General features: G+C 42.1%; 1 long non-coding RNA gene across 1 annotated transcript in view; it reads left to right on the top strand.

The window, feature by feature from the left end:
* Window positions 1-8,006, top strand: part of LOC147825149 (uncharacterized) — a 54,710-nt gene extending 46,704 nt beyond the window's left edge. Inside the window, exons 2-3 of the long non-coding RNA XR_015441366.1 lie at window positions 215-367; window positions 5,472-8,006. This is a non-coding gene — a long non-coding RNA (uncharacterized LOC147825149). The remainder of the gene's footprint in view (window positions 1-214; window positions 368-5,471) is intronic.
* Window positions 8,007-19,295: the final 11,289 nt, after the last annotated feature.

Below are 19,295 nucleotides of genomic sequence, written 5' to 3'. Positions count from 1 at the left end.
GAATGTAATCATTATGTACTGCAAACACGTACTAATAAAAAAGAAAGAAAATAACTATACCACAAAGTCAAGTAGTTAAACAACTAGTCTCTGAGTAATAAACATCAAATAATAATTAAGATTCATTGTTGTTGTTTACTGAGTATTCACTCGATCCCAAGCACTGTACTAGCTGTGTTGTATAGTTACTTTATTTAATTTCTCCCTGACTTAGGTGTGCAGCCAGCTCCTATTCTGCAGATGATGACTCAGAGGGAGAGAAACCTATCACTTGCTCCAGGATGCACAAGATTTCCATTCTTGCTGAAAACATCCACAATGTGTCTCCAGCCGAGAACACGGAGCTGAGCAGTGAGGTTGATGCAAGGTGAAGAACTCTATTGAATAATTTAGCTCTAAATATGGTGTCAATAAATTTATCCCAACAAGCAATCCATAGCAAAGCCCACCTTTGTGTCACTATGACTTCTGTGTCCATGGGCTTCCTGGGCAGAAAGATTCCAAGCTAAGACATTAAGGACCAGCAAATGTTAATCAAGGAAAAGGAGAAGGAGGTGGAGCAGGAGTAGAGTGGAGAGTAGAGTGCCAGGATGGGCACATACACAAGGGCAGAGATGAGGGCACACTGGTATGTACTGCCACTGAGATCTGAGGGCAACATGAGGGAGGCATTAGAACAACAGCCAAATGCAGTCTGTACTTCAGTGGTAATGAACTATTAGATCATAGTATAAAAAGTTTGTTGAATTATATTATGTACCTCATACGCGTTAATTTATTCATCTCTACAACAGCACTTCGTAAAATAAGTACTATCATTTATATCTATTTTGAAGGTGTATAACTAAGGCACAGGAAGATTAAGTTATTTTCCCAAGGTCACACGGTTTTGTAAATGATGAAAGTAGGAGCTGAACTCAGAGCCCATACGGCCATATGCTCTGAGTTCTAAAATAAGATGAAAATTCTGGGGGTTTTTGTTGTTTTGTTTTGCTGCTGGTGAATCCCCAATGTTTAAAACTATCCTTAGCTCATAAGCAGTTGTTCAATGAATTAATTAAACGATGTTCAATTAGAATATTGTAGGTTTGCTCCCTTAAAATTTTCAGTTTTGCCTGGCATGGTGGCTCATGCCTGTAATTCCAGCACTCAGGAAGCTGAGGCATGAGTTCGAGATCAGCCTGGATTGCATAGTGAGACCCTGTCTCAAAAAGCAAAAAAAATCAAAAAAGCTTTCACAGTTTCTTGAGCTAGTGATATAGCTCAGTGGTAGAGCAATTGCCTAGCATTCAGGAAGCTTTAATTCCTAGCACAGAAGAAAAAAAATCTACAATGTTATCTTTAGAGTTTCTTATAACTGTAAATCTGCCCAAAAGCACCACTTGTTCTTGTCAATCACTGGTGGATTTCATATTACATCTCGTCTCTAAAATGTAATTCCAAGCAGGGCATGGTGCCACACACCTGTGATTCCAGAACCCTCAGAGGTTAAGTAAGCCAAGAGAGTTTCAAGTTTGAGCCCCAGCTGGGTAATTTAGCTACTTAGTGAGATTCTGTCACAAAAATAAATAATAAATTGAAAAAGAACTGGGAATGCACCTCAGTGTGAAGGCCCTGAGAGCCATTGCCAATACTGCAAAAAAAAGTAATCCCATTCCATTCAATCCAGCAAAGATTCACTGAGCCCCTAGTATGTGCCAGGGTTTCAAAGGCTATGCTCAGATATCAAGACTGGTGTTCAGAGTCCACCAACAGAGCACATGTGTGAGCAAACACACTCACAGGCATTTACAAAAATCTCGGGGCCACAGATGAGCGTGCATTAATTCCCTCAAAGTGGCTTGTCCTGGAGGGAGGACAAATTGGAGGAGGCCAGGCCCAGAACACACAGAATGGCATTCCAGTGGAGGAACAGCATTGGCAAAGATATGTGCTATGAAATGCACGAGTTTCAAGGAGTCAAGCACAACACGAGGACAAGTGAGCAGCCAACAGGAGATAGGGAAAGCATGAGAGATGGCTCTGTGAGGGGCTTGAGTGCTGTGACCTTTGTGCTTTCCCTGTGAGTGCTGGGAGCCATCAGAAGTTTTTAAGCAGTGAGATGACACGATGAGATCTGACTTCTTCAGAGGAGCTATATTTGGAAATAAAGGTTTTTGAAATGACTATTTCTATTCAACTACCCTTTTTTTAATCTCCTTAGGAGACCGGAAGGGACTGACAGGCACTGTCAGCAGATCTGAATGAGGCAGCACCTATGGCCGATTATAGGACTTCTGGCCATTTCTGGTAGTTTCTTAATCTTGTGGGGAAGCTGAACAGCCTGTGTCTTTTGTCATTCACCCTGTTTTCTAATCCCCACTTTGGTGTCTGCTTCTGCACCTCCCTTTAATCTTGTGAAAGATTTATGGCCCCAGCACTTCTGCATGTGATGAGCTCATCTGATGTCAGTTACCATAGATCGGGCTGGCAGAGATAGTTAGTTAGTTGGAGGTGTGTGACACGTCTGATGGAAATGTACTATGCGAGGGTAACATTTCTCTGGGGAAGTAACTTGGCATTTCAGCTCCATATGAGGGTCCATTGGGGAGAAGAGGAAAAGGTGCCAATTTGCTAATGGGAACCTACAACCTTGTGTTCCCCCTCCTTGCAGAGAGCTCGAATGAGCATTGGCAGGGACTGTTTGCATTTACTTACATCTCAGAGGCATTGGTGGAAATGCAGTCTCTAAATTTTGAAGACAGAAGTGGAGTCATAAAAATCACTTTGTTTTTATTTGTCCCAGACCACATACACTCAGATGAAATATGTATGAAGGGAGAACCATCTGTGGCGCACAGTGAGTCCCACAGCAGCCTCACCCTAAGGGTCAGGTACCTGAGTGGCTCATGATAGAGATGGAGAGAGTGGCAGCTTTGATTTGGGATCTTTCTGTTTCACACACAATTTCTCCCTGTGCCATCTCAAACATGTGCCTCCCTGCATTGTACTCTTGGATCTTTCTGTCCCTAGCATCGTCCTCAGAGAGTTTCTTTGGAGTTTTTTTCCCCTGTCAAAAAAACAAGGCTGACACAGACAGGAAGTCCTGGAGCCAGGCAGGCCAGTGGGGTGAGACAAGTTACTTCCAGTAGGTGACTTCAGTGTCTCCAAGAAGGGGTGTGTTTCTGTGACTTACATGAATCCCTGTATGGCCTAGCAATGGGCCTGGGTCATTTCATGCTCCACGGAGTGCTTATGTCAGGATGCCCCCATTTCCACGTCTGCTAGTCTGGGACCAGAAGATGAAGGCAGAAGCTGGCAAAGGGATGATGGCTCATATGCATCAGGGGAGGGGATTAGGTGTGGGTGACACAGAGCCAGGCAGTGAAAACCACACATCCACTGTGCTTCATGAGTCTAAGCACAGTATCCCCGTCTTTAGAGTACCCTGGCCCACCCCAGTTCCCAGCATCCAGTATGCAACTGCCCATCTTTGTGCTGCTCTTCTCCAAAGCATGGAGCTCACAAACCTCTCATGGTCCCCCCATGTCCTCAGCCAGGCTACAGATTCTCTGCAGCTGCTCCACTGGCTCCATGGAGGTGAACATTCCAGCTCCTCCAGGATGCATTCCACACCACCTCCCCATAGACAGGAGGAGGTGAGTCTCTCTCAGGGCTTCTCCATCCTCCTACCTGTCAAACCCAGCCTGCATGGGCCTCTCAGAGAGCAGATGCACTCTAGTTTCAGGAGCAGTGGGCAGTGGGGAATTTGTGGGCCATGGAGAACAGCAAAGGAAAAAGAAAGAAAGAGAAGACAGCTCATCCACTTTGCAGCCTGGGCACTGGAAAACTTACCCCGATAGATCTCCATGCCTGACCCTGTCCCAGGCCTTCAAGGCCTGGCACCTCTCTGTCATGTCACAGGCAAAGATGGACACAGGAAAAGGTGTGGGGTGAAGATTAAGGAAACCACCTAAGACCTGGAGATCTGGGTGACCCTCTGATTCTGCCACCAAATCTGTGATCGCATTGCCACAGAACTAAGCCCAGACTTCCAAGGGCAGCATGCAAGGCCTTGCATGAGTCAGCTCCTGTTTACCTCTCAGCCTCATCTCTGCTCTGCTCCACTCTCCTCTATTCCTGCCAGCCTCTGACAACTCTCCACTAACCTATCCCTTGCCCACACTGCACACATACACTCCCGGCTCTGACAATATCAACAACTTGGAATTTTCCAAACATCTCATGCTGCTGCTAGCTCCTTTGCACATACTGTTCCCTCTGTCCTCTGTGCCCTCCAGCCATCCTTTCCATGAACTGTTTTTGAGCAGCAGTGAGGTTCCAGGCACAGAGAAAAAGATGACACGTGACATAGTTTCTGCTCTTAGCAATGATCAGTACTTTCTCTCTCTTTCTGTCTCTGTCTGTTTCTCTCTCTATTGCTCTGTCTGTCTCTCTCTTCCTCTTGCTCTCTCTCTCTCCCTGATGAGACATTCTCTGCTTCTGCCTGGGCAAGAGCTCCTCTCCTATCTTTGCTCTACCCTCAGCCAGGGTTTAGAGGAGCATAGGTAGATGTTCATATTGAAAGGCGTGGACCCCAGAGTAATGGTATTGGGACTTGCTATGGACTTTTATTAGGGATCTAGTGCTAGGTCCTTAGGTCACTGGGTCTGTGCCCTCAAAAGGCTTCCTGGCTTGTGACATGTATATTCAAGCTGTTGCCCACTCCCACAATGATGTGCCACCCTCTCCAAAGGCTCTCTAGATCAGTGAGGCCACTTGATCTTGAGCCTCCAGAACTATTAGCCAAAATAAAAAGTCTTGAGTTTTCGACCTGGATGCTGGCCACTTGTGCTTCCAGATGGTCTCAAATACAGATTTAACCCTTAAAGAGTCCTATAACCTCCTTTCCTTGTGGAATTAATTAAGAAATCCTGAGCCAATGTCGCTCTAAGGACACTGAAGAAAGTCCTGGAAGAAAGTGTGGCCTAAAACTGTATAGGAGAGAGACTTTGAAGGCTGTGTAGAGCAGCCTTCAATTGACCAACTTTAGTTACAACTAATCCTCGGGAACAAATTGAATTTGTAATCAAGGGTCCACTGTACTTTGTTGTAGTAATGCAATGCTGACTAATACACCCTTGCAATGTTGCTTTCTTCATTGCAACAAGGAAGTTCTTTGGATTCCTGAAGTCTGCGTGCTGTCCTTACTCACAGGGCACAGTGAAAATTTCCTACTTTCATCTCAGTGGATCCATCCTGGCTCGAATCTTACTTAGGCCACTGTTTTCATCCCTGCAGGCATTACATGCACATAGATGTACATTTGGACATGCTCATATGCTTTAAATATTTCTTAGGGTATCTATTGATTTTTTTGGTAGAAGAAAGATGGTAATATAATTTTCTTTCATAAAGGGGACATGAGTAACTTGAAATGTAAGGAAATCAAACAAGGTGCAATTTAAATTTCTTTCTCTGTGTTTCCCCAGTGAGACTGCCACCATGAAATGTAATCATCTCTCTTAGACAACGTGGGCTTCTACAACAAAAAAACATAGGCTGTGGAACTGGAATAATAGATATTGATTTCTCATGGTTCTGGAGTCTGGGAAGTCCAGGTTTGAGCGCTGCTGGCCATCGGTTTTGGGGTGTCGGGGGGGAGTCCTTCCTTTGGTTTGCAGATGACTACCTTCTTGCTATATCCACACACACCAGAGAAGGAGAGCTCTCTGATGCCTCTTTGTTGTCTGAACTCTGATCCTAACAGATCAGGTCTCTACCCTTAGGATTTCATTTCCTTACTGCTTTACTCCAAATATAATCATACTACGGTTAATTAACCTTAGCCATAATTACTTCTGTCCAAATATAACCACACTGAGGGCGAGGGCTTCAACACAGGAATTTGGGGGAGAAACCACTCAGTCAATAGCCCCCTTTTTGTATTCCCTGAAGCTCCAGGTCTCACATTTACCTGGTCCCACACTACTCATTTCCCAAGCACAAAGGGCATGCATACTTGGTGGCTTGAATATGACTCTGCCACTCCTCTACTCTCAGTTGCATTTTTAGGAAATTCTTAAAAAATAACTCCCAGAAATCATGAGTAATTATAAAACATAGCAAAAGAAGAAAATAAAAAGTCAACAACAAATCCTATAACCCCCAAAATAATATTTTGATGTATATGCTTCCAGCTAATCTATGTAACTACGTACTTATCTATCTATATTTTTAATAAAAACTATATCTTCCTGTAGAGACAATCTTGCAGATGACTCATATGCTGATTACAATTCAGCTTCATTTCTGTGCAAATTGATGCCATCAACCAAATGATACACCTGAGGATCTCATAACCCCAAAACTGTCTTTAACACTAGACTGTCAAAGGATTTTAGACACACTTTTTTTTTTTTGGTACTGGGGATTGAACTCATGACTTCGCACTTGCAAGGCAGGTGAGGTGCCACTGAGCTAAATTCCCAGCCTTTAGGCACACTTTTTATCAGGACTCCTGTCACCAGGGGGTTCAACTGGATGGATGATCTCATATGGGTATGTACACACACATACACACACACACACACAAACACAAACACACACGGAACATGGTTTCCCGATCATTGCTCTGATATAAGGCAGCAATCTACCAACCAGAAAGTGGGCCCTCACCAGGTATTTATCATGATCTGCACGGCTTGGCATGTGCCCACCATGGGCAAGACCTCCTTCCACCTCATCACATATCACATATCACTCTGTACAGTGGTTAGACTTTATAATGACAACATGAAGGGTGCTTACTCAGGGAATCTACTTCCTGGAATCCCTGGCTAGCTTACATTTTCCTTTTATGCATTCACATAACACCCTTTACCAGGCATTTACCTAGGTTGCTATTTAGTGGGTATGTCTATATTTCTAGATGAGCCACAATATAAATTCTATGCTCTACACTATATCCCCAGCATCTAACCCTATGGCTTCACATAGTAGGCACTTGGTGTTTCATATAGGACAAAGCAAAGAATGAACACCTGGCTTTTTAAAAAATGTTTTCCGATGAGATGGCAAAGCTGAGGGCGTAAGTGTACTTAGGTCACACAGCCATTTGGAATGAAGGGACTGAGACCAGGGCCTGGGCTCCTCTTCCTCTACCTGGTGATTTGCCCCATGGTGAGGCTTCTTCCCACAAACTGGTGACAGGGGACAAGCTGGGTGGCTGATTTCCCAAATTGAACTTTTTAAGCAAAGTCAGGAAATTGGGTCTTATTTTCATGGGGAAATGTGAAAACAGCAGAATTGTGAACAGGATTAAAAGTTATGATTTACGTTAAAAGGAAATTGCTTTTCACTAGAGAAAATTACTGTGCGTTCTCTATCTCCAAACACAATTCCTTCTATGATTATGAAATCATATTCTTTTCTATATGCTGTTTTTTCCATTTGTTTTTGCGTGTGGTATATATAGAATGAAAAATATTTTTTAAAAAAACGAGAAAGAAGGTGAAGAATACAAAGAAGGAGATAAAGTGACCAGGTGAGTTATTTACAAGAGTTCACCATCTGTATCTTTCAAAAATGCAATCAGCTTCTTTAATATAACATTTATCAATATTGATACTGGTTGTATTGAGCAAAAAGAACTGCAAGGAAGAAAAAAATCAGGAGCTGGTGATAAATATGTCCTGGAAGCATCAGCACTGGGCTTGTTCAGAGCCTGGCAAAAGGAAAGTGTAGGAGCTAATGGCAGCTCCAACTGAGGATGTCAGAGAGAGACACAGTCATGCCAGCGCAGGCTGACCAACTCAAGTGTACCTTTGTGCCTCGATATCCTCAGGGGCTTGGGTCCAGGACCCACTAATGATACCAAATTTGGCAGATGCTTCAATTAAGAACCAAAGTGGATAGCAGATATTGGGAGGTAGGAAGAAAATGTTCCAATGGGAAGGAGAACAAGGGAGAGGGGAAGGGGAAAAAAAGAATTAAGATGTGTTTTGTACATGTACCAACTCCCTATGATGAATGTAATCATTATGTACTGCATACATGTGCTAATAAAAACACTAAGAAAAGAAAAAGAATCTGCAGATCAACTCCCTTATATAAAATGGTACAGTATTTGCATATAATCTGTATACATACATTCACGTATACAGATTATATACATGTATACAGATACATGAATCTGTGCTTTAAATGATCTCTAGATTACTCATGAAGATGTGATAAAAAGCACAGTGAATGTTTAAATTTAAGTTATTACTGTAAATGACCCATTGCTATGAATCCCCCTCCTCATTCAAACACAGTTATCCTACTGTTCTTGCCACTTTCTGAAGCAGTACTTTATGGTTTTTCATGAGTGTCTCTAGTTATGCTGTCATGGCTGCCTCAATGTCTTGAATCAATTCAAACCACTTACCTTTCATGGTCATTTTGACTTTAGGAGAAGCCAGAAGTCACATGGTGCCAGATCTGGTGAGTAAAGTGGATGAGGACCTACCATGTTTTTATTTAACAGAAATTGCCATAAATGTTTTGAATCAATTCAGGATATGGAGGCCGCCACAAAAAGACATTTGTAGTTGCTAAGCTGTATTGTTTAAGAAATAAGGACAAGAAGAAAAATTCTGTATGGGTTCAGTACAGATGCAATTTATTTTTTGAATATTTTTTATCCATGTTTGGTTGAATCCCTGGGGACATAAAGGGCCAATTGTACAAGAGACATCTCTTTCGTATTGTCTCTCATAACTTTTATCAGTGAACCTCACTTCTTTGTGAGGTAAGCCCCCTCTGTTTCCCATGATTGTGCCACTGTCTCAAATCTCCAGGGTGTCAGGGCATCTGGGTGAGGTGTGTGGAGAGGACATCTCATGAGGTCCATGCACATTAGCCCTAAGGTGGTCCTGGTGACAAAGCCACTCAGGTCCTGTGGTCTCTCAAATTGGGTGCCTCACTGTCAAAGACTTCCTTTACTTCTTATCTGCAATGCCAGGAAGCCAGGTAGCACAGAGAAGAAGAGAAGTCCAGTATTATGGATTGAAATGTGACCCCCAAAAGAGGTATCTAGAAGTTTTAACCCCTAGTACTGCAGACTATAAAGGCCCCTGGGAGAAACTAGTCCTGATGACACCTTGATGCTGGAGTTCAACCTCTAGAGTTGGGAGAAAACAACTCTTTGTTGTTTAAGCCACCAGCCTGTGGCAGCCCCAGGAAACTAATAACCCTGACCCAAGCACTTTTAAAGCCCAGGCACATTCCTTGGGGTTCATGAAAGACAGCCCACCATCCTGATAGTAAATTCTGGATTTATCCAGAGCCACTTTGACTTGTTTTTATCATTTACAACCACAAAAGTCCTGATTAATATAGCACTGACAAAGAAGTAGGATGAGCCAGTAAAGGAAGGAGAGAAAGTTAAACTCATTCCTAAAATACAAAGGCACAGATCCCAAGAACATCTGGAGAGGCTGAGGAGCTACAGGAGAGGTCACATCAGGCCTTGCATTCCCTAGATGGGAGCACTGGCTGTCTTCCAGAGACATAAGAGTGAGTGTCTTTCATATGTAAATGGATGATTGGTGGGTGGTGGTCCCTAGATAATCTCAGGATAAGGGTTACTTGCCAAAAAGAAGGCATGATTAGAGGAGAAGACTCCTGAGGAGAAGAGACTCCTGAGGAGCAGAGAGGAGTTGAAGGGTTGAGTTGGTCGCCAATGGCCAGTGATGTAATTAATCATGTCTGTATAATGAAGCCTCTGTGAAAACTTATAAGGATGATCTCTGGAAGCCTCTGGATTGCTGAACATATGAGGGTTCCCAGAAGGTGGTGCTTCAGAGACAGAATGGCAGCTCTGACCTCTGTCCCACACTTCATTCTGTGTATTTCAGTTCATTTTCCGTTGCTCAGAACACCTGAGACCGGCTAATTTACAAAGAAAAGAGATTTAATTTGGCTCACAGTTCTAGAAGCTGAGAAGTCTAAAACTGAGGATCTCATGCTGCTCCTTAGGTTGGTGTAAACATGGAAGGGCAAGCAAAGCATGAGGAAGACAGATGACAGGCCCAACTCTGGTGCCAGCCATCGGAGTCCTTTGAGAAAAGCATTGCTCCACTCATGTGTGCTCTGTCTCCACGACGGTAACACCTCCCCTGTACCCCACCTTCCAATACAGCCACACTGAGGAATTAAGTTTCGACACATCATGCTTATGGGACACACTGAAACCATAGCAACATCTTTCCCATCTGGCTGTTCATCTGTATTCTTTGTAATATTCTTTATAATAAACTGGTAAATGTGTTTCCCTGAGTTCTGTGAGATGCTCTAGCAAAGTAATCAAAGCCAAGGTATGAGTCACGGGAACTGTGACCATGATTCTTCAGAATTACAGGTGACAACCTACTTCTTTCACCTGACATCTGAAACCGGGGGCAGTCTTGGGGGCTGAACCCCCAAATTGTGCATCTGATCGGACACTAGCTCCAGGCAGATGGTGTCAGAATTGGATAAAATCAGAGGACACCCAACTGGTGTCTGCTGGAGAACTGCTTGGTGTGTGAGAAAGTACCCTCCCACACCTGATGTCAGAAACGTTCTGGCTTGTGGTAAGTGTGTGAGAGTAGGAAAAACTCTTGAGAATTTCCTTCTATCTCAGTAGAATACTGTGTAAGATTCTCCACCATAACTGGTAAGGTGTGAACTGAGCCTGGCCATGAGGAGACACCCAGATTCAGGGGCACATTTTAGAAACTGGAGTTTACAGATCTTCATGACCGATTGGTGAGAGGGAAGAATGAATGGAAGGTGACTCCCAGGTGCCTTGTTCAATTGGCTGGATGAATAGGGCCACTTGTTGTAGGACAATTGGTGCAGACACAGCACATGGTGGATAGGAAGAGGTGGATAAGAAGGGTTTAATTCTGTGCATGCTAGGGGAAAGGATAGAAGGGAGTGGGATTAATATGAGAAAATGGAAAAATAGGAACAAAATCTTTGTAAATAGGGAGGGATGGAGGGGTTGAAGGGAAGGCAGGGGAATGGGGAAAAAATAAGAACCAAGAGAGATTATGTAAAGGTGCAAATTTCCAATGATGAATGTCATTATATTGTATACCTAAAATGTACCAATGAGTAGAATGATTAATCGATAATGTAAAATAGGAAGAAAAGGTCCAAAGGGATAGACGTAGTGGGAGGGGCAAGGGAAAGGAAAAATGCTGAGAAATGGAAAAAATGGAAATAAAGTCTTTGTAAATAGGGAAGGGTGGAGGGGGTGAAGGGAGGGCTAGAAATGGGGAAAAAATAAGAACCAAGATGCATTATGTAAAGGTACAATTCCCAATGAGAAATGTAATTGTGTTGCATGCCTACAATGTACCAATAAAGGAATTTAATAAAAATAAAATAAAATAAAATAAGCAGAGGCACCTACTGGGAGTTGTGGCACATGCCTGTAATCCCAGCACTCAGGATGCTGAGGCAGGATTGCTGCAAGCTCAAGGCCATCCTGGGCTACATACTCAGTTCAAGCCCAGGCTAAACTATACAGTGAGACAAGCAGAAGGAGAAGGAGGAGAAGAAAAGAAGAGGAAGAGGAAGAAGAAGATGAGGAGGAGGAGGGGAAGGGGAAGAGGAAAAGGAAGAAGAAGAGGGGGAAGAGGAAGAAGAGGAGGGGGAAGGTAGGGGTTGGGAGGAGAAGGCCGAGGAGGAGGGAACACCAAGAAGCGTATTCTGTCTCTCCACTATATGAAGACATAAGCTAGAAAACTGCTGTCTACAAGCCAGACAGTGAGACCTCACCAGAAAGGCAAATTTCTGAAAAATCTCATGGAAACTTTCCATGCAGGAACCTGAGTATGGACTTCGAGCCCCCATAAACACAAGAACGTAAATTTCTGTTGTTGAGTCACTCTGGTGATTTGTTACGGCAGTTGGATACACTATTACATTTGTTTGCCCCCTCCTCCCTCTTTTTCTACTTTGAAGGATTAGAGGATTATTTAGGGAATGAGAAAAAAATAAATGCAACATGGACTTCAAATTTGGCTGTGATCATTTTTGTTTTAACTGGTTTAAATATAGATTTTTTTTTTAAAGGAGAAAGAAAGAAGAGCTCAGGTCTCAGAGGGAAGGCATAACTCTTCCCATGGGGCTCAATAGGATTTTTTTTTCTTTAAAACAAAGGTCATCCATGAGTGAGTCATTGTGGTCAGAGTATTATAGACAGAGTTTCTATTTTTTAATATTTAGGTCTTTAATCCATTTTGATTTTAGTTTAATGCATGGTGAGAGATACAGGTCTAGTTTTAATCTTTGGCAAGTTGAAGCCCAATTTTTCCAGCACCATTTATTAAAGAGGCTATCTTTCCTCCAGTGAGGGTGTTTGGCTCCTTTATCGAAGATGAGATGGCTGAGTGTGTCTGGTGTTGTTTCTCCATCTTCTAATCTGTTCCACTGGTCCTCAGGTCTGTTTCTTTTCCAGTACCATGCTGTTTTATCACAGTAGCCTTGTAGTAGAGTTGCAGGTTGGGGATTGTGATACCCCCTGCCATGTCTCTGTTACCTAGAATTGCTTTTGCTATTCTGGGTCTCTTCTTGTTCCAAATGAATTTTTGGATTGTTTTCTCAAGGTCCATGAAGTATGCTGCTGGGATCTCAATTGGAATTGCATTAAATCTATGTAGCAGTTTTGGATGTATGGCCATTTTCACTCTATTAATCCTTCCCACCCAGGAGCAGGGGATGTCTGTCCATTTTCTGATATCATCTTCAATCTCTCTTTTCAGAGTGCCATAGTTTTCAGAGAAGAGGTCTTTGATTTCTTTCATTAGGTTGATTCCTAGGTATTTCAGTTTTTTGGATGCTATTGTAAAAGGAATTATTTGCCCTATTTCTCTCTCAGTGAGTCTGTCATTCCTGTAGAGGAAAGCTATTGATTTTTGTGTGTTGACCTTGTAACCAGCTACTTGACTGAATTTGGTTATTAAGTCTAGAAGACTTTTGGTGGAGTTCTTGGGGTCTTCTATATAGAGTATCATGTCATCTGCAAATAATGACAATTTGACTTCTTCATTTCCTGTCTTTATTCCTTTTATTTCTTTGTCTTGTCTAATTGCTATGGCTAATGTTTACAAAACTGTATTGTGCAGGAGTGGTGATAGTGGACATCCTTGTCTTGTTCCTGATTTTAGTGTGAAGGATTTCAGTTTTTGACCATTTAGTATGATATTGGCTGTTGGTTTTTCATAGATGGCTTTTATCAGATTGAGGTAGAGACTGTCTATTCCAATTTTTTGTAGAGTTTTTATCATAAATCCATGTTGGATTTTGTCAGCTGCTTTTTCTGCAGCTATTGAGATAATCATACGGTTTTTGTCCTTGGCTCTATCAATATAGTGTATTACATTTATTGATCTGAGTATGTTGAACCATCCCTGCATCCCTGGGATGAATCCCACTTGATCAGGGTGTATGATCTTCTTGATGATCTTCTGCATTGTATTTGCCAGTATCTTATTAAGGATTTTTGCATCTATGTTTGTTAGTGAGATTGGCCTATAGTTCTCCTTTTCGGTTGGGTCTTTCTCTGCTTTGGAGATCAAGGTGATGCTTGCTTCCAGGAATGAATTTGGGAGTATTGCTTCCCTTTCAATTTCATTGAAGAGTTTAAACAGTAGTGGCAGCAGTTCCTCTCTAAATGTCTTGTAGAATTCAGCAGTGAAGCCATCAGGGCCTGGGCTTTTCTTAATTGTTAAGTTTTTAATTACATTTTCAATTTCATTGGTTGATATTGGGTTGTTTAGAGTTTTTAGGTCTTCTTCGCTCAACTTTGGTAATTCGTACATATCTAGGAAACTGTCCATTTCTTCTGTGTTGTCCATCTTATTCGTGTATAGATTCTGGAAGTAGGTATTGATGATCCTCTGGATTTCTGCTGGGTCTGTTGTAATTTCACCCTTTTCATTTCTAATTGCATGGATTTGGGCCTTTTCTTTCCTTTTCCTGATAAGGTTGGCTAAAGGTTTGTCAATTTTGTTGATTCTTTCAAAGAACCAACTCTTGGCTTCATTGATTTTTTGTATTGTTCTCTTAGTCTCCATTGCATTGATTTCTCCTCTGATCTTTATAATTTCCTCCCTTGTATAAGCTTTGGGTATGTCCTGCTCTAAGAAAATGATTTTCTAAAGCAAATTATGTCTCCCTTGTGAGTCCAAACTCCAATATTCTGAAGCTGATTTCGGGTTATTTCCCATTCAAAAAAAAGAGAGGAAGTGTGACTCAGGTTCTTTTTGCAGCTGTCCTTTGTCCTTCCTCTCAGTGGAATAGATAGATCTTCTTCCGGCTTCAAAATCTCTTGTGAAACTCATCTTTTTGGAAAATTCAAAGATTCAGTGTGACACATTTAATTATTATAGCACTAGTTTCACAGGCACAAAATTCAGGAAATGAAAGCCCTCTCAGCTCTCCAGGACAAATTTGATTCCTAGAGTTACTGGGCTCTGTTACCAAAAAACCCTCACACAGAGTGAGGCTATCTGAGGAGGGAAATAGAAAACATAGATCTGTGCAAAATGTCCTCATTGTAATTTAAGTTCAGTTGGGAGACTTTCTTTGCACGGTTAATTATAGCACAATTTATATACTGCCTGGTTAAAAATGGGTGGCAGTAGTTGTTGCAAGTACTAAGTCCTTTTGTTTGTTTGATTGATTGATTTGGACAGTCTTTTTTTATTGACAAAAAATGTATATACTTATCATGTACAATATGTCATTTTAAAATACATATTCATTACAGAATGGTGCAATAAATCTGATTCATATAGTCATTAGCTCACATATTTTTGTGGTGAAAACATCAAATCTACTGTTATCAATTTTCAAGAATGTAATGATATATTCTTATTAACTACAGAGATCATGTTGCACAACAGATCTCTTACTTACTGAGTACACCTTTTATGAGGGATTTCTTTTTCCTTTGAGCTTCCATTTCCATTCAAGTGATGTTTTCAACTTCCTTGGCCAGAATGGAAGGCAGGCTCCTAGGCACATTGGCCCCACATTCTCCTGGACCTGAGAGTAGGCAGTTAGTGCAGGGCCAAGATGGTGCTTCATGGTCTCTCATTGCAGAATCACTGAGATAAGAAAGCCCAGTCCTGCAAACCCTTCCTTGTCACATTTACTTCCAGCAAGAACCACTCTTGGCAGAGGGCTGAACTCACCACACTGCTGCTGTGTCTCATCTAGCATCGTGGGAGACTGAGCCAGCCCAGCTCCTGCCACATGCTCCTCAGATGCCATCTTCCTTGAGACTTTGGATCCAGGCTTCAAGGTTCATTGCTGCTGCTGTCTTTAGCTGCTGCAGAGAGACATGTGCTGGCCTTCCTCATCCTTCTGCTATGGTCCTGCTGCTCCCAGCTGAGTTTTGAACAGTTTAACCCATTTCCAGAGCTGTTCCTTTCCTCTCCCCCATGAAGAGCTAGCACATTTACAGTATATTCAAGAGTCATTTTCCTTACATTCTCTTTTGTTTGACCCCTACTGATATCTTCTAACTAATTCTCATGTTTGGCCTTCCATAGTGAGAGGTGTAGTCAAGGAATGACAAAGACAGTCATTGTTCAAATCTTGTCCCTGTGTAGGATAAGCCCAACTGGGAGATATTCTCCCATCAAACTAATACCCACCACAATCTGCTCAGCTCTCTTTGGTAGGTCATGTCTTCCCTTGATGGAATTGTCTTAATTTCTTGGTCATGGATTCACAGAAAGTAGGCAAAGCCTGTGTGCTCCCATAACTCAACCATGGACACACCTCCAGTGATAATAAAGTGTGTCATGTTCATCCTTCCAGTGGGCCTTTCTCAAATATACTCCCATATCATGTAGCTATGCTAGATGGTCATTTCAGGCTGCAAAGGTGGTCCTCTAATTGCTATTACTGTGGTCTCTATCAACAGTTCTAAGAATCTGCTTCTCTGTTTTTCTGGATTTTGACTCCTGGGGAAGCCATTCTGGTCACTCCTGTTTTCTTCATCTGTTAGGTAATTAATCCTCCATCCGTGTTTTCATTTTTCAGATCTTGTAACAACCCAAATGTTTTACCCTTTCCCAATACTTTCCTTAAGAACCCTCAGACCTGGATACACATCTATTTCCTGTTTTTTAACCCTGGCTCCTAGATTACCTTCTTTTCTGTATCTGAAGGATATCAGCTTTTCGCCTAAGGGAAACTTTCTCTTCTTCCAGCTTTCTGAATCTTCTCTCCTATATTTCCCTTTCATTTTTCCTGTAGTCTTAGGCTGGTGATGAGAATGAAGCATAGTGTACAAGTCCCTTGAATTCTTGGGTTTCCAGAACAATCTGACTTCTAGAGATACAAAGTTCCAGGAAATTGTCCTTGTGGACTGCAAATGTGCAGTGATGTTATCTTATTGTTTCTCTGCTTCATCTCAAGATGGCACATTCTTTTTATCACAAAGAATCTTATATTTTTGTTGTCTGTCAACAAAGCTCACCACCCTTGAGTAAACCAGCTTGGGCAGAACATATGTAATCAATAATCCAAAGTCAATATGGAATCATGCATCAAAAGCCAGTGGACAAGCCAGGCAATTATGAATAACATCTCTAGTTTCCTGCTGTGGTCTGATTTGGGATGTCTTATGTCACAGGGCCTCTTAGGTTTGACATAAACTATTTGAAGCTGTAACCTCACACAGTGTTATGTATCGTGTGAGAAACTTAGCTCTTTCCTTTCTTTTTTTTTTTTTTTTTTCAGTTTGAAGCTTTTGCCTGCAGACACAGGTGAGAAGCATAACAAAGACAATAAATATTGTTCTGCTTGCTCATGCCTAAAATGACCTCGTCTCTGACTCAGCCATACCTGCAAACCAGTGCCTATGTTGAGGGGTACCTGAAGTTTAAAGTCAAGCGGTAGCATGCTGTACTTTGAAGAAATACTTGTTTACTAAGAGCCAGCCACTCTGTATAGTTACCACCGGCAGCAGATGCCCCACATGCCCCACTCATCAGCCCAAAGGCCTGAGGCTGCCCAAGCACAAGAGAGCTCCAGAGGCCACACATTCCACCTGTTGCTTTCTCTCTAAATGCTCATCCTTGCCAATATCCCATGGCTTGGGATCCATGCAACAGTTATTGGGGTTTAGAGGAAGCTCAGGAATTAATTACTTCAGTTGAGCAGAAGGAGGTCAGAATACCATGCTTGTCACCAGTAAAGTCATTTGAGAATGTGGCCTAGAGTCTATAATCATCTGGGCTTGCGTGGGTGACTCAGTTCCAGTCGTTTACCCAGCCGACATGAGTGGAAGTGAACAATTGCAGCCTCACTCTCTCCCAGGAGAGATAGCAAAAGAGTAAGGCCCTGAACCTAGGATTTCTGTCACTAATATCTGGGACACATCACTTCTGTGTCGGTTTTAACTAGATGATCTCTGAACCCATGTCTCTGGCTGCAATAGGTCCCTTCTGCTTTGTCCTCTGGGCCCAAACTATTTTCCAATCTTAGCTGTCCCCAGCCCATCAAAAGCTCAGAAGGACCCCATCCCTCCAGCTTACATTCAGGAAGCTGCATATCTTCCACTTTACCTCCTACTTCTGGCCCTTCCATCCCAAATTAAGCCCCCTCATCTCTGCTAATACTTGCCTGCCTTTCTTCTCCTTCTACAGTTATCAGAACCTTTGGACCTGGTGTTCCCTTAAATTGCGGTCCCAGAAATCTCACTATTGCTACTGTTCCCTCCCTGCCTTGCTCAGATCACATAAACATCACAGAGCCTCCCCAGGCCTCAGGACAAAAAGGGATTAAGCAAAATGCACATATCACATCTGCCACTCATAGAAAGACATTTTAATCCAGACGCCTGCCTGCAACTGGCTTTGTCCCTTCTCTGATTGTTAGCCTTGGGGATGAAACTGCCTATCTCCTCCAGCAGGGGCACTTAAACTTTAAAGGCCCTCTCATCTGCTGTGGCACTGGGACCTGAGGGGAAGCTATGATTATTCAGCACGTATCAGCGGCCTTCGACTCCCTTCTGCTTCCCACTGATCTCCTCCCACTAGTTACATGCTTTGCACATCTCCTGCTGCCACTTCTGTGTGGCATTGCCACTATATGGATGTTGATTAATGCTATATAAAAGACTATTAAATTAATTGAATAGCTGCCATGCTGGTCCCCTAATGACATGGTGGATAAGAGGGTCTTTAAAGTTGAAGTGCTTCCAGGAAAGCTCAGAATAGTTTACCTCACTGGGCTTTGGTTTAAAGAGCCGAGCTGTAGCCATTAAGGGGATTTCCTCACCACACCAAACTTCTGTACCCAAATTAGAGGCTTGGTATAGGAAGCCACTTCACCAGGGTCCTAGAGACAAGCTTGCAAAGCATTCAGACTTAGTACTTAGATTTTCTCTTCTACGCTTTCCCATTCCATATGCTGCACCCTTCTCACTTGTTGCCATTTTCTCCTTTTCTGACATCACTAATCTACTTTCTGTAGGTTTGCCTACTCTGGATATTTCATATAAATGGAATGAAACAATACATGGTATTTTGTGTCTGACTTCATTCATCTGGCATATTTTGAAAGTTAGTCAATATTGTAGCGTGTATCAGTTCCTCATTTCTTTTTATTGCTCATACAGGTATACACTGGAATCCACTTACTCATAGGGGATACATTCCAGGACCCCCCCACAATGGACATCTGAAATTGCAGATAATCCTGAATCCTTCATATAGTATATTGCTTTCCTATAAATACATATCTATGGTAAAGGTACAGTAAGAGATTATAATAACTAATAATGACATAAGTCAGTTATAACAATATACTGTAATAAAATTGCCAGAATCACTACTCTTATAGTTTGAAGCTATTAAGTAAAATAAGTTACTTGAACACAAGTGCTGTGATTCTGCAATTGTTGATCTAACAATTGAGATGGCTATGAAGAGACTAATGGGTGGGTAGTGCATACATCATGGAAACACTGGACTCATGTCCTGGATGGGATAGAGTGTGAGATTTCTTGAGATTTCGTCATGTGACTCGGGATGACAACTGAAAACTAACGAATTGTTTATTTCTGGAATTTCCCATTTGACATTTTCAGACCTCAGATGATCACATGTAACTGGAACCTGGGAAAGTGAAAACACAAGTAAGGGGAGACTCTTGTACCACCTTTTATTTTTCTGTTCATTTGTTGATGGGCATTTGAGTTGTCACCATTTTTTTTACTATTATGAATAATGTAGCTATGAGCCTTTATGTATAACTTT

The sequence above is a fragment of the Heterocephalus glaber genome, unplaced genomic scaffold (genome assembly GCF_053883595.1).
Source record: "Heterocephalus glaber isolate CG9 unplaced genomic scaffold, H.glaber_assembly_v1.0 deba00001509, whole genome shotgun sequence".
NCBI classification, from domain to species: Eukaryota; Metazoa; Chordata; class Mammalia; order Rodentia; family Bathyergidae; genus Heterocephalus; species Heterocephalus glaber.
The sequence above is the reverse complement of the archived record's forward strand: the minus strand, read 5'-3'. Positions and strand labels throughout refer to the sequence as shown.